General features: G+C 34.2%; 1 long non-coding RNA gene across 1 annotated transcript in view; it reads right to left on the bottom strand.

Moving 5' to 3' along the window:
• Window positions 1-484, bottom strand: part of LOC111095355 — a 56,665-nt gene extending 56,181 nt beyond the window's left edge. Inside the window, exon 1 of the long non-coding RNA XR_005356329.1 lies at window positions 291-484. This is a non-coding gene — a long non-coding RNA (uncharacterized LOC111095355). The remainder of the gene's footprint in view (window positions 1-290) is intronic.
• Between the last annotated feature and the right edge of the window lie 14,701 nt (window positions 485-15,185).

Below are 15,185 nucleotides of genomic sequence, written 5' to 3'. Positions count from 1 at the left end.
TATATAATACAACAATTGTACTTCTCCATATATACCCAAATAAATTGAAAACTTACGACTATACAAAACCTTTCACACTTGATGCTTCTAGCAACTTTATTCATAATTGCCAGAATTTGGAAGCAACTGAAATGTCCTTCAGTAGTTGAGTAAATAAACTATGATACATCACTGCAATGGAAGATTATTCAAAGATGAAAAGACATGAATTATCAAGCCATGAAAGGACACATAAGAATCTTAAATACATACTACTAAGAGATAGAAGGCAATCTGAGAAGACTACTTACTGTATGATTCCAACCATATGACATTCTAGAAAAGATAAACTCTGGAGAGAGTAAGAAGATCAATGGCTGCCAGGTGTTGAGAAGGAGGGAGAAATGCATAGGCAGAGCACAGAGGACTTTGAGTGCAATGAAACTATTCTATGATACAGTAATGGTGGATACATATTATTATATACTTGTCCAAACTCATAGAATGTACAATACCAAGAGAGAACTCTCATATAAACTATAGACTGTGAGTAATAAAGATGCATCAAGTTAGGTTCATCACTTGTAACATATGTATCAACTTGAGGGATTTGGTGATAATAAAGGAGGCTGTAGATGTGTGGGGTTAGGGAGAATATGGGAAATCTCCCATACCTTCCATTCAATTTTGCTATAAATCTTAAACTGCTCTAAAAAATAAAGTCTGTTTAAAAAAATTAAATAAAGCTGAATCATTGACAGGTTTAAAACATGGATTACAAAATTTTTGAAAGAAACCTTTTAAAAAAACCTTTGGGATCCAGTGCTGGGTAAAGAGTTCTTGGACAAGACAGAAAAGGCAAAATTCATGTCAGGGAAGTTTGCTAAGTTGAACTATGTCAAGATTGAAATGTGTAGGCCCTTCCAAGGCCCTTCTTGGGGGGATAAAGAGATAGGTTATAGAATGGACAAAAGTGTTTGCAAACTACATATCCAGTGGGACTCTGCTATCTACTGTGTATGGAGAACTAAAAAAATAACAGTAAAAAAAATCTAATAACCCAATTAGAACAGGGGCAAAAGCCATGAAAAGATATCTCACTAAACAGGGTGTAAATAGCAAGTGAACACATGACAACATGTTCAACATCATTAGCTATTGAGTAGGTTGAAATGGAAACAACAATGAGATATCACTCCACACCTATCAAAATATCTAAAACAACAACAAAAAATTAACATCACATACTGGCAAGGATGTAGAGAAACTGAATCACTTACACATTGCTGATGAAAAGAGAATAAAACATTACCACACCAGAAAACAGTCTCTTAAAAATAAAAAATCTAAGCATGCAAGAAACATACAGCCAGCCAATTGCACTCCTGGCATTTATTTCAGAAAAATGAAGATTTATTTTCACATAGGGACCTGTGCACAACTGTTTGTAGCAGTTTTGTTCATGGGAGCCAAAATGGAAGGGACCAGATGTCCTTTAATAAATGGACTTTTAAACAGACTTTGGTTAATCCATGATGTGAAATAGTGTTCAGCCATAGAAAGGGGCAAATGATTTTTACTGATACATGCCAACTGATGAAACTCTGGAGATATATGCTGGGTAAAAAAGGCTAATCCCCAAATATTACTACTACTGGATTACTCCATTTATATATTGTTGCAATGACAAAACTATACAAATGGAAAGCAGAAAGGAGAGGTGAGGTAGGGAGATTGGTTAGGATCACATGGGTTCAAGTGAGAAACATAAGGGTGTGTCTTGACTGTGTCAATGTCACTATATTGGTTGTTCTATTAGAGTATAAATTTCAAGATATTACTTTTGAAGGCACATGGGTAAAGAGAACTAGGGATTTCTCTGTATTATTTCTTACAGCCACATATAAATGTAAATAAAAATTTTACTTTAAAAACTTAAGCCATTTCCAGTTATGGAAAAAATTAATTAAAATAGGGAATATTGTCAGTGATATTGTAATAGCATTACATGGAGACAGGTGGTAGCTACACTTGTAATGCACATAGCATAATGTCAAATCACTATGTATGTATACCTAATGTACAAGCAATTATAACATTGCATGTCAAAAAAAATAAAAAAAACATTGCAAGTCAAGTATATGCCAATTAAAATAATAATAGATTATAATAATTTTATTCGTTAAATTATAATTATATAATTAAAATTAATTATAATAAATTAATAATTTAAAAAATAAGTAAAATAAAAAGTTAAGTCCATAAACATTTTAGAAAACCTTTTAACTATTAATTGAGTTTTGAAATGGGAAAAGATATTTCGAGAAAAAATGATTAAAAAAATGAAAAATAAATGTTTCACAAAGTTTCAAAACCTGAAAGCTGAACACAATAAAAATGTTATAAGAAAACTTTGATTCAAATATGAACTAAAATAATATGATAGCATTTTCATGACAGTGTGGGAGGATGAGACTCTAAGCCCAAAGTAACAGTCTCCTTTTTCTTGGGCTGGCAAAATATTACCACAGTAAGTGTTGACGAATAACAAAACAGTGCTTTTTCCACTTACTTTCTTAATGTATTAGGATGATCAAACTTCCATAAGCTCAAAGGAGGTAACCTTTTTAGGAATTGTATCCCTTTGCCTGTGGCTGGTTTACATGAAGGTGAATGATCCAGTCTTTGCCTATGGGAATGTTTTTGTGTGCCTTCTGCAAAACATTTGGCTCCTAATAAATATAATCCTTTCCTTATTGTTTTTTTTTTCTTTCTGTTTTGAAACCTTCAAGTATATCATCTAATCCATAACATCTTACCTTGCCAGATAGCTTCAGTGTGGATCACTTGTTGTTTTGTTTTGTTTTAAAGATTTGTTTATTTGAAAGAGAAAGAACAGTGCAAGTGGGGTAGGGACAGAGGGGGAGGGAGAGAATCTCAAGCAGACTTTCCATTGAGCACAGAGCCTGATGAGAGGCTGACCCTACAATTTTGAGATCATGATCAGAGCTGAAAACAAGACCAGACACTCAAATGACTGAGCCACCAAGGTACCCTCAGATCAGTTGTTTTTTAACACCCACGGCAAAGCTGTGGTCACAGGACTTCCTGACATTGCAATAGTCATTTAGTTTTGTGAATCTCAGGGTTTCCTTTTTATTTACTCATCAATTTTACAGAAGTACATGCTCAAGTAAATTCCTCAAAATGGCATATGGAAGATGTATCTGGTCGAATGGTTTGGATTACTAATAGCAAATTTGAGGAAAGAAGGAGAACTTTTTAAAAGATTTTATTTATTTATTCATGAAAGACACAGAGAGGTAGAGATATAGGGAGAGGGAGAAGCAGGCTCCCTGCGGGGAACCTGATGCAGGACTCAATGCTAGGACCCCGGGATCACTATCTGAGCCAAAGGCAAATGCTCAACCACTGAATCACCCAGGTGCCCCAAAAGGAAAATGTAATAATTATTTACCTAAAGACTGTGTAAGTGAGTAGGTGGGAGACACATTTGATCAGGATCCTGGTGGTCACTCTGGGATTCTCTCTACTCTACCCTCATTCAGATATTTCTGTTCTTAGGCTAACTGTCCTCATGGAAACACATTGAATGGAACACTCCAGGATTCATTTACTTGTAATAGAGTCAGATTCTTTAGTCACAGTCTGCATTCAATCTTGGCTTTCATCAATATGCTGATTGATTTTAGATTTTTGAATGAAATAAAAATTCACTCTTTGTGGTAAAAGTTCTATGGTTTTTATAGACACATGGATTTATATAGCCATCAGCAAAATACCATATAGAACAGATAAATACCCCCCCCCCAATTTCTTTGTTGTCAACCCATCCCTTACTTCCAATCCCAGACAACTAATGATAGTTCTCTAATGGCATATAGTCTTGCCTCTTTCAAAATGTTGCATAAGGGCAGCCCCTGTGGCTCAGCAGTTTAGCGGCCTTCAGCCCGGGGCGTGACCCTGGAGACCCAGGATGGAGTCCCACATTGGGCTCCTCACCTGGAGCCTGCTTCTCCCTCTGCCTGTGTCTCTGCCTCTCTCTCTCTGTCTCTCATGAATAAATAAATAAAATCTTTAAAAAACAAAAACAAAAAAAATGTTGCATAAATTGAAACAAACCATATATAGCATTTGGAATTTGGTTTTCTTCCCTTAGCAAAATTTACTAAAGATTCATCCATGTCCTGTGAATCAATACATTCTTTTTACAACTGAGTAGTGTTTCGTTTTATGGATATACTACAGGTTGTTTATTCAGTCTCCCTTAGAGGACATCTGGGTTGTTTCCATCTTTGGCAACCATGAATAAAGCTGCTAATCCACACTCATGTACAGGATTTTGTATGAATAGAAGTTCATTCCACTTGCATAAATACCGAGAAGTGGGATTCCTAAATTATATGGTAAATGTATGTTTAATTTTGTAAGACTGCCAAACTGTTTTCCAAAGTGGCTGTATAATTTGCCTTCCAAATAGTAAAGGATGAGAGATCCAGTTTCTCTGCATCCTCACCAGGACTTGCTTTTTCTAGTTTTTGTTTTTAAATTTTGGCCAGTTTAATACATATGTATTGTAATACGTGATACTCTGTGTTTTTTTAAATGACTAATAATGTTGAGCATCTTTTCCAATTCTTATTGATCATTCATGTCTTCTTTGGTAAAATGTCTAATCAGCTCATTTGTTCATTTTGAAAATTTCATTGTTTTCTTATTGTTAAGTTCTGAGAGTTTGTATATATTCTAGATCTGATAAAGTTCTTTGTCAAATATGTGATTTAAAAATATTTTCTTTCAGCTTATAGATGGTCCATTATCCTAACAGTGTTTTTCAAAGAGCATAAATTTTTATTTTTACTGAATGCTAATTTATCAATTTTTCCTTTTATGAATTATGCCTTCAGTGTAATGTTAAAAATTTATTTTTCTAAAACTGAACACATATTTTCTCCTTTTTTCTTCTAGAAGTTTTATAATTTTAGGTTTTATATTCACATCCATGATTCTTTTTGAATTAATTTTGTATAAGATATGAAATATGTGTCAAGGTTCAGGGATTTTTTTGAGTAAATATGTCCTGTTGTTCAAATATCATTTGTAAGAAATACTATTCTTTCTCAAACTGAGTTGTTTTTGCATTATTGTCAAAAGTTAGTTGACCTGATTTGTGTTGGCATATTTCTAGATTTTCTATCATGTTTCATTGCTCTGTACATTTAAATTTTCATCACTTCCACACTCCTAATTATTGTAGTTTTATTATAAATCTTGAAATCAGGTAGTATTACTAGTTCAAATTTTCCCTTTTCAAAACTATCTTGGCCATTCTATACATCTATATATTTTAGATTAAGTTTGTTGATATCTACCAAAAAACTTGCTCAGATTTTGATTGGAATTATATTTCATCTATAGATAAAATTAGGAATTGACATTTTAGTAATATTGAGATTTCTAATCCGTGAACATTAGGTATCTCCATTTATATATGAATTCTTTTATTTTTGCCATTAATGTAATATAAGTATACTTTCTGGACATATTTTGTTAGATATGTACTTAAGTAATTTATTGCAGATAATATGCCTTAAATTAATTAATTAATTAATTAATTTATTTATTTATTTATTTATGAGAGAATGAGAACAAGGACATGATGGGCAGAGGGAGAGGGAGAGAGAATTCCAAGAAGACTTCACGCTGAGCATGTAGCCTGATATGGGGCCCAATCTCATGACCCTGAGATCATGACCTGAGCCAAAACCAAGAGTCAGATGCTCAACCAACTGTATCATACAGGCAACTTGCAGATAACATTTTTAATGTAAAAATCTGGCTGTTAATTGCTGTTATATCCAAATAATATTGATTTTTGAATAATGACCTTAATTCTTCAAACCCTAATAAACTCACTTACTTTAGAGGATGTTCTTGTAAATTCCTCCTAGTTTTCTGACAATCCTATCACATGATTTTTTTTTTCATTTATAATATGTAGGTCTATTTCTGACTTACTGCACTGGTTAGGAGTTCCAGGACGATGTTGATTAGAAGTATGTGAAAGAATCTTCTTGCCATCTTCCCACTCTGTTAGTGAAAGCATTCATTCTCTTGCCTTTAAAAATTGATGTTAGTTGTAGGTCTTTTGTAGATGTCCTTGACCAAGTTAAGAAAGTGCTCTTCTATTTGTAGTTTTCTAAGAGTGATTGTTTGTTTTATTCATATAAAACTTATATAATATAGAATTTATTACTTTATTTTAAAGTATAAAACTTAGTGGATTTTAGTATTTTCATGATTTTGTGTGCCTTTCATTACCATCTAATCCAGAATACTTCCACATCCCCAAAATAAACTCATCCTTCCCAATTGCTCCTCTCCCACCCCTTAGCAACCACTAATCTATTTCTTGTTTCTGCAGATTTGCCTATCCTGGACATTTTGTATAAATGGAACCATAAAATACATGGGCTTTTTGTCAGTTTAGTTTCTTTCACTTAACATTATGTTTCAATTTCATCCTTATTGTAGTATGTATCAGTAATTCATTGCTTTTTGCAGCTAAATAATATTCCATTTCAGGGGCTTACCACATTTTGTTTATCTATTCAACAGTTGATGGGCATTTGGGTTGTTTCTACTCTTTGGCTGTTATGAATAATTCTGCTGTGAATATTCATATACATGTTTTTGTAAAAATATGTTTTCAATTCTTTTTTTAAAAGATTTTGGTTATTTATTCATGAGAGACACAGAAGAAGGCAGAGACATAGGCAGAGGAAGAAGCAGACTCCTTTGTGCGGAGTCCGATGCAGGACTCGATCCCAGGACTCTGGGATCACAACCTGAACCAAAGGCAGATGCTGAACCACTGAGCCACCCAAGTGCTCCAAGTTTTCAATTCTTTTGGATATATACTTTAGAGTAGAATTGTTGAAATATGTCACAACTCTATTGTTATCATTTTGAGGAACTGCCAAACTGTTTTCCATAGTGGCAACGTCATTTTACATTACAACTAGCAATGTGTAAGGGTTCCAATTTCTCTATGTTCTAACCAATGTTGTTATTTGTTTTTGTTTTTTTTTTTAATATTTTCTTATAGATATATCATTGGGTATAAAGTGGTTCCTTATTTTAGTTTATTTCATTTACCTAGTGATTAGTAATGCTGAACATCTTTTCATGGCTTGTTGGCCATTTGTGTAAATTCTTTGGAGTAATGTCTATCCAAATCCTTCGTCTATTAAAAATTAGGTTAATATCATTTTATTGTTGAGTTGTAAGATTTTCTTAATATGTTCTGGATGCTAAATGCTTACCAGATATATGATTTGCATATATTTTCTCCCACTTAATGGGTTGTCTTTTTGTTTTCTTGATAGTATACTGTGATGCACAAATTTTTTCAGTTTTTTAAATTTAATTTCAAATTAGTTAACATACAGTGTAGCACTGGTTTCAGGAGCAGAATCCAGTGATTCATCACCCACATACAAAACTCAGTGCTTTTTGATGAAGTCCAAAAATATCTATTCTTTTCCTTTCCTTCTTTAAGAAACTTTTCCTAATTCAAAGTCACAAATATTTACACCTATATTTCCTTCTAAAAGTTTAATAATTTTATCTTCTATATTTACATTTAATACATTTTGAGTTAATTTTTGTATCTGGTGTGAACTACATTCATTCTTTTACATTTTGTATCCAATTATCCTAGCACCAGTTTGTGAAAAGATTTTTTTCTCACTAAATTCTCTTGGCACTCTTGTCAAAAATCAATTTATCAAATCCCTAATTGCCACATAAGAGACCCCAGCCCCTCTCCTTCCACAAAGACCAAAAATTTGTTTATTTATAAACAAAAACAGCTCTTGGACAGCTTCGGAGTCCCCTGAAACACAGAGGAACAGCAGAAAAAGAATAACTACACAAGAAGAGAAAGAAAAACACCTTAATTTTCTCTGCATCATCCCATTCCCCAGGCATTGTTCAGTGCCAAGAGGGAACTCCTAAACTAGAAATAATTCCCCTTGTCAGTTAAAGAAGACCTGAATAAGCAGCCTGCTTCCCTAACCTTTTGGGGTGCTACATGAAGGACCTGCTTCGTTTTACCCCACCCAACAATTGGCAGAGCTCAGACATACAGAGACAGCTCGAACAAAAAAGAAGAGCAAGAGCTACCAGTATGAGCCATGCAGCACAGGGCAACCATAGTAACCAGTGATCTGTTCTGCAGATGACCCTAGCAGCTATTATCAGTGAAGAAACCAAGGGCTAGTGCAGCCCCATGGGACCCCTGCAGATACCACTTTTGCCCCACAGGTATTCATGATCACAGAGAGCAGCCACCTGACTCCTTTTACTCTTCCTCTCCTCCCCACTGCCAGATCTGGGACCCATCCTAGCAGTCAGCCCAGGCCTCTCCAACTGTGTAGTATCTAGAGCCTAGATCCCAGCAGCTGTTCCCCACCAGTGCACATACATTGGAGGGCTAGCCTTTCTAGCTGTGTACCTACATGACTCTAGCCTCCACTGTTATCTATGTGCACATGGGGAGACCATGTAGCCATGCTTATAGCTGGACCTTCACAGCCCAGATCCAGCCTTGTCTCCTGTCACTAGCTGCCGCCATGGATCTGATCTGTAACTAGTCTCTCCGGCTAGACACTTGCATGGCTTCAGCCCCACTCTAAATGCTGGCCTCCCCTGCTGTGACACCCAGCATAGAGTACACCCAGCATAGAGTACACCACACCAGGGCTCCTACAGTTGTCAGTGTGCCTGCAGTTGGCCCTGGTCTTTGCTGCTTGTCTTTAGTCCCACCACTATGTGTGTGTCTGTAACTGGACCCTGCCAATACACAGGCCCCTGCAGTTGGCTCCTGCAGCTAGTGCATACTATTTGTTCTAGCCACAATTGATACCTGCACCAGTCCCCACACACTGAACCTAAAGGCACTCAGGAGGATCCCAATAGTACTTATAGCCACTTTTGGACTCATCACAGCTCTATCTACAGACCATATTGTTGTCAACATGGATCGTAGAAGTCTAAGATGATGAAATTTCATGCCTTCCTGGCCCCAGACCAGCCACATGCCCCTGGACTTGGTATGTCATGCACTACTAGATCCAGGATCACAGTATGCTCCAATGTGTTCCCAATTGCAGGTGAAAGTCTTTCCTTACCAAAGTTAGTCCATAAAATGTAGAAAGTAACTGCTTCTTCAAACATACAGACACCTCTGCAAGGTTACAGGTATCATGAAGAATCAGGGAAATATAATACCACCAAAGGAATACAATAATCTCCAAAAACTAATCCAATGAAATGGAGACACATACATTGCCTGATAGTGAATTCAAAATAATTATTCTAAAGATGCTCAAAGAACTACAAAGAACAGATAAATAATTCAATGATACCAGACAAACTACAAAAACAAAATGAGAAGTTTAACAAGGAGGGCAGCCTGGGTGGCTCAGTGGTTTAGCGCCACCTTCAGCCCAGGGTGTGATCCTGGAGACCGGGGATCAAGTCCCACGTCAGGCTCCCTGCATGGAGCCTGCTTCTCCTTCTGCCTGCTTCTCCTCTGCCTGTGTCTCTGCCTCTTTCTCTCTCCATGTCTCTCATGAGTGAATAATTTTTTTTTAAAAAAAGAGAAGTTTAACAAGGAGAAAACAGAAAAGAACCAAACACATTTTGGAGTTAAGAATCCAGTAGATAGCTTTAGCATCAAACTTGACCAAGCAGAAAAATCAGTGACTTCAAAGACAGATCAATTGAAATTATACAGAGAATCAAAAAGGGCAAAAAAATGAAAATAAATGAAGATTAAATGCAGTCTCTATATAATTTCCAAAGACATTTTCATAGAAATAGAAAAAATAATTCTAAAATTCATATGGAAACACAAAGATCCCTGAAGAGTCAAAGTAGAGAAAAAACAAAGCTGGAAGCTGCATACTTCATGATTCAAAATATATTACAAGGCTATAATAATCAAAGATTATGGTACTGACATAAAAACAGATACATAGACCAATGGTACAGAATCGAGAGCCCGAAAATAAAGCCACATATATATGGCTAACTAATATTTAAGAAGGGAACCAAGAATAATATTTAAGAAGGGAACCAATGAAGAAAGGACAGTTTCTTTAATAAATGGTATTGGGGAAATTGGATATCCACATGAAAAATAATTAAATTGAACCTCTGTCTTATATCACTCACAGATGTTAACTCAAATTGTGTATAGGACTTAAACATAACACTTGAAACCACAAAAATGCTAGAAAAAAAAACACAGGAAAAAATTCTTCAACAACAGTCTTGGCACCAGACTTTTTGGATATGATACCCAAAGTAGAAGCAGCAAAAGCAAAAATAAACAAGTGAGACAACATCAAAGGAAAATATTTTATACATCAAGAGAAACAATCAAAAAAATGCAAAGCCAATCTAGAATGGGAGAGAAGATTTGCACAGGATGTATCAGAAAAGGGGTGAATATCCAAAGAACTCATACAACTCATTAACAAGAAAACAAACAATCCAATTAAAATTAGAGGAACTGAAAAGACATTTTTTTCAAAGAAATGGCTCAATGAAACCGTGCTCAACATTGTTAATCACTAGGGATATGTAAATCAGAACCATAATGAGACATCACTTCACATCTGTTAGAATACTACTATTAAAAAGACAAGAAATAGCAAATACTGGAGAGGATGTTGGGCAAAAGGAATCCTTGTGTACTGTTGGTAATGGAATTGGTGCAGCCACTATGAAAAACAGGATAAGGGTTCCTCAAAAAAGTAAAAATAGAACTACCATATGACCAAGTAATCTCACTTCTGAGTATTTACCTGAAGAAAATGAAATCGCAATGTTGATATCTGCACCTTCATGTTCATTGCAGCATTATTTACAATATTCAAGATTGGAAACAACCTAAGTATCCATTGATGGATGATTCAGTAACAAAAAAGTGTTATATATACCATAAAAAGAAGGAAATGCTGCCATTTGAAAGTGTTTTTTTCTTGTCTTCATATATATCTCATCTTTTTGTTGTTGACAGATATCTTGTATAAGACTTAAATATGAAAAAATAGTCTTTATCCCTAAAAATGAGTATTTCATTTCTTCATCTAGGGCTTTGTGATAGTGTTTCAATTAAACTAGTCTGGAGTCGAACTCTGCTTGAGATTTGTTCTTTTCCTTTCAGTTGCCACAGGCTTCAGATTCTTCTAGAGCTATCTTATGTTTAGAGGAGATGTTGGCTTGCCAGAGGTGTATTTCCTTCTCTCCCAACAACTCTCATGACTCCTCCATCCTCGGCGTTAAGCTCCTTTCGCATTGTGCCTCAGAGAGGCTCAACCTTTGTAGATTACTTGTGACAGAATGTTTATTTTCCTGGTTTTGAGGGTGGAGGGTATTTTTACTGTCTTAAGTCTCAGTCTTACTGTTTATTTATGACTCTGTATTTAATGTGTTTTTCAAAATATTATCAGGGGTTTCTTCTTTAATTTTATTTTTTCTCAGTTGTTGGTATAAAATCATTAAAACTTACTTTTCTATACTGAACTGCTATCCAATTTGCTAAATTAACATTAATTTTAGTAATCCATCACCCCATTATTGCTTTGTTTTTTCTATGTACATGATCATCTTATTTCTTCCTTTAGAGTCCTTATATTTTTTCCCTTTACCTTATTGCTATAGTCATAACTTCCAAATGAATGTTGAATAGAAATAGTGATAATGACTATTTTTGTATTATTCTCAAGGGTGGATCATATGGCTAGAAGCACACTTAGTCTATAAGAAATTGGCATATTGTGTAATAAAATTTTACATTTCTAACAATAATAAATGAGAGTTCTTCAACAATCTCACTAACACTTGACATGGTGAATCTTTTTAATGTTCACAATTCTAAAAGGTGTGTAGTGGTATATTATTGTGGTTTCAATTTTTATTTATTTAATTTAATTTATTTAAATTAGCTATAATTTTTTTAAAGATTTTATTTATTCATGAGAGACACAGAGAGAGAGTGAGAGGCAGAGACACAGGCAGAGGGAGAAGCAGGCAGAGGGAGACGCAGTCTCCATGCAAGGAGCCCAATGCAGGACCCGATCCTGGGACCCAGATCATGCCCTGGGCCCAAGGCAGGCACCAAACGCTGAGCCACCCAGGGATCCCCAAAATTAGCTATAATTTTAAGCATATTTTCATATGTTTATATGCCATCTGTATACATTCTTTGGCGAAGTACTTGTTCAATGATTTTGCCAATTATTTTGACTGATTTCTCAACAGAGATTTAAAAGTTCTTTATTTATTTTTGTCATAAGTTTTTAATAAAATATATACTTTAGAAACATTTTCTCCAAATCTGAGGATTCTCCTTTAATTTACTTAAAGTATCTTTCAAAGAGAAGCTTTTGATTTCTATGAAATCCAATTCATCAAATTTTTTTATATTATGGATCATGTCATATCAGAGATACCTTTGCCTAACCCAAGGTCTGTACAGAAGTTTTCCCCTATGTTTTCTTGTATAAGTTATACATTTTAGGTTTCACATTTGGATCTGTGATTCATTCTGAGTTAATTTTCAAATATAGCAAGAAGTATGGATGGAAGTTTGTTTCTACACTTGGATTTCCAATCGTTCTGCAGTACTTTTGAAAAGATAATCCTTTTTCTACTGATTTGCCTTTGCACTTTCATTAAGAATTATATTTCCAAAAAAAGGTTTATTTCTCTATGTATGCGTCTATTTAGGAATTTTCGTTCTGCTCCTTTGATATAATTTTCTCTCTTCTTACGAATACCACATTGTCTTGATTAGTAAAGTTTTATGAGTCTTGAAATCAAGCAATATTAGTCTTCCACCTTCTGTCTTATTTTTCAAAATTATTGGCTGTGTCTTCTGTAGGAAATTTAGTATTACTTTGTTTATTTCTAAAAAGAGCATGAGGATATTTTCAATATGATTGCATTCCTTCTAAAATCAATTTTAGGAGTCATCTGACCCATTCATTTAGTTCCTCTAAGATTTCTATCAACAATATTTGTAGTTTTCAGTGTACATTGTTTTATATCTTTTTCAGATTTAGTCTTAAGTATTTCATAGTTTTTGATGCTATTTAAAAATTGAATATTATTTTATTAATCTCAATTTTAATCAGTCATTATAATATAGAAACAAAATTGATTTTTTCATATTATTCATATATCCTTCAATCTCATTAAACTCTCTTAATATGTCTAGTAGCTTTTTGAGGATCACATTATTCCATATTATTCCTGTATCTATAATGACACTTTAATATTTTTACTATTCCTTTAAAATTGTGATGCCTTGTATTTATTTTTTTAGCCTTCTTGTAAGTGATTAAAATCCTGCTATAATATTTAACAGAAATGGTAAGAGTGGATAGGCTTGAATTTATCCTAATTTGAGGCATCAAACATTCAGTTTTTCACCATTAAGTGTGATGCAAGTTCTGTAGTTTTTTGGTAGATGTCTTTTTTCAGAAAAGGAAATTCCTTTCAATTCTTTTTGTCTTGCTAAAATTTTTAGCAGGAGTAGATGTGAAATTTGTTGTTGAAATGTGTTGAAAAAGCACTGAGAAAAAGTGCTTTTTCTCGAACTATTGAGATGGTCATATTGTTTTTCTCTTTTTTATTTGTTAATATAATGATTTAAATTGAATGATTTAGAACAGTGGCCAGCCCAAGTCCAGCTGCCTATTTTTGTGAATAAGTTTTTTCTAGGGACATAGCCATGTCATCCATATATGTATTGTATATAGCTGTTTCCATGCTACAGTGGAAGAGTCGAACAGTTGTAGACAAAGACTATGTAGCCATAACCTAAAATATATATTAGCTGGACTTTAGAAGAAATAATTTGCTGATCCTTTATTTAGGATATTTAAACAACCTTGCATTTCTGGGATCAACTCTACTTGATAATCATGTTTTATCCTCTTTATATATTGCTAAAGATAATCTTCTAAAATTTAGTGTAGGATATTTGCATCTATATTAATGAGGAATATTGACCTATAGTTTTCTTATTTTGTAATGTCATTTTCTGGTATTCATATCATGGTAAAGCTCACCTTATAGAATAATCTAAGAAACATTCCCTGCTTCTCAATTTTTGAAAGATTTTGTGTAGATTTTGTTATTTACTATTCCATTTCTCAAAAGTTTACATCTATTTTATTTTATCCACTTTTCCCCTTTGATGAATGTTTCCTGATAGCCAATTGTCTTGGGTAAGTTTTTTTGGCTTATAAAATAAGGTATTTACTGTTTTACAACAAGAACACTGGAGCAAAAGTTGTTCCAGGGTTAATTTGTTACAGTTCTTGCATTTTTCCATCTATCAACTGTGGTATTCAAGACATCTTTAGGCCAGTTCTCCTCAAAGCCACAGATGTCTCTAAGAGATTCCACCATTACTTCACATGGCTCCTGTGCCTTATTCACTGGGAAAATGGTGGTTGAGATGGAGAAGGATAGCTGTTAAGGGAGGAGAGAAAGAGTGGCTAGATCATGTATGTCCTTTGGGGGTTGAATTTATAATTTTCGTTTTATTCTAACTGTAAAGGGAAGTCATGGGAATAATAATCACATAAGGATTGATGTGATTTCTTTTTGTTTAGCTTTAAAATATCACACTGGAGGGCACCAGGATGGCTCATCAGTTGAACTGCTGGCTCTTGATTTCACCTCAGGTCATGATCTTAGGGTCCTAGGATTGAATCCCACATTGGGCTCTGTGCTCAGCAAATTGTGTGCTGAAGATTCTCCCTCCCTCTTTCTCCCTCTGTTTCTTCTCCCACTCATGCTCTCTCTCTCTCTCACAAATAAATATATCTTTAAAAAAACAAAATAAATAAAATATCACTCATAACTTTTATATGACACGTAAGAGAAACAGTAGAAAACACTGTTAGGAATAGTAACCTAAAAGAGCTAAAACTAAGATTAAATAATATATTTCTATCCTCTGAATATAAGCTAATACCAACAGAAGTTGAAATTTTGCAACTTTAATTCATTCTCTAAAAATAGCATTATTTTTCTGTATGCCTATGAGCATACCTCCTTCACCTTTCTTCTTATGCTTTGTTAAAATAAATGTCAAA

This window comes from Canis lupus, chromosome 3 (genome assembly GCF_011100685.1).
Source record: "Canis lupus familiaris isolate Mischka breed German Shepherd chromosome 3, alternate assembly UU_Cfam_GSD_1.0, whole genome shotgun sequence".
Classification (NCBI taxonomy): domain Eukaryota; kingdom Metazoa; phylum Chordata; class Mammalia; order Carnivora; family Canidae; genus Canis; species Canis lupus.
Note: the sequence above shows the minus strand (reverse complement) of the source record. Positions and strands in the feature narration are given on the sequence as shown.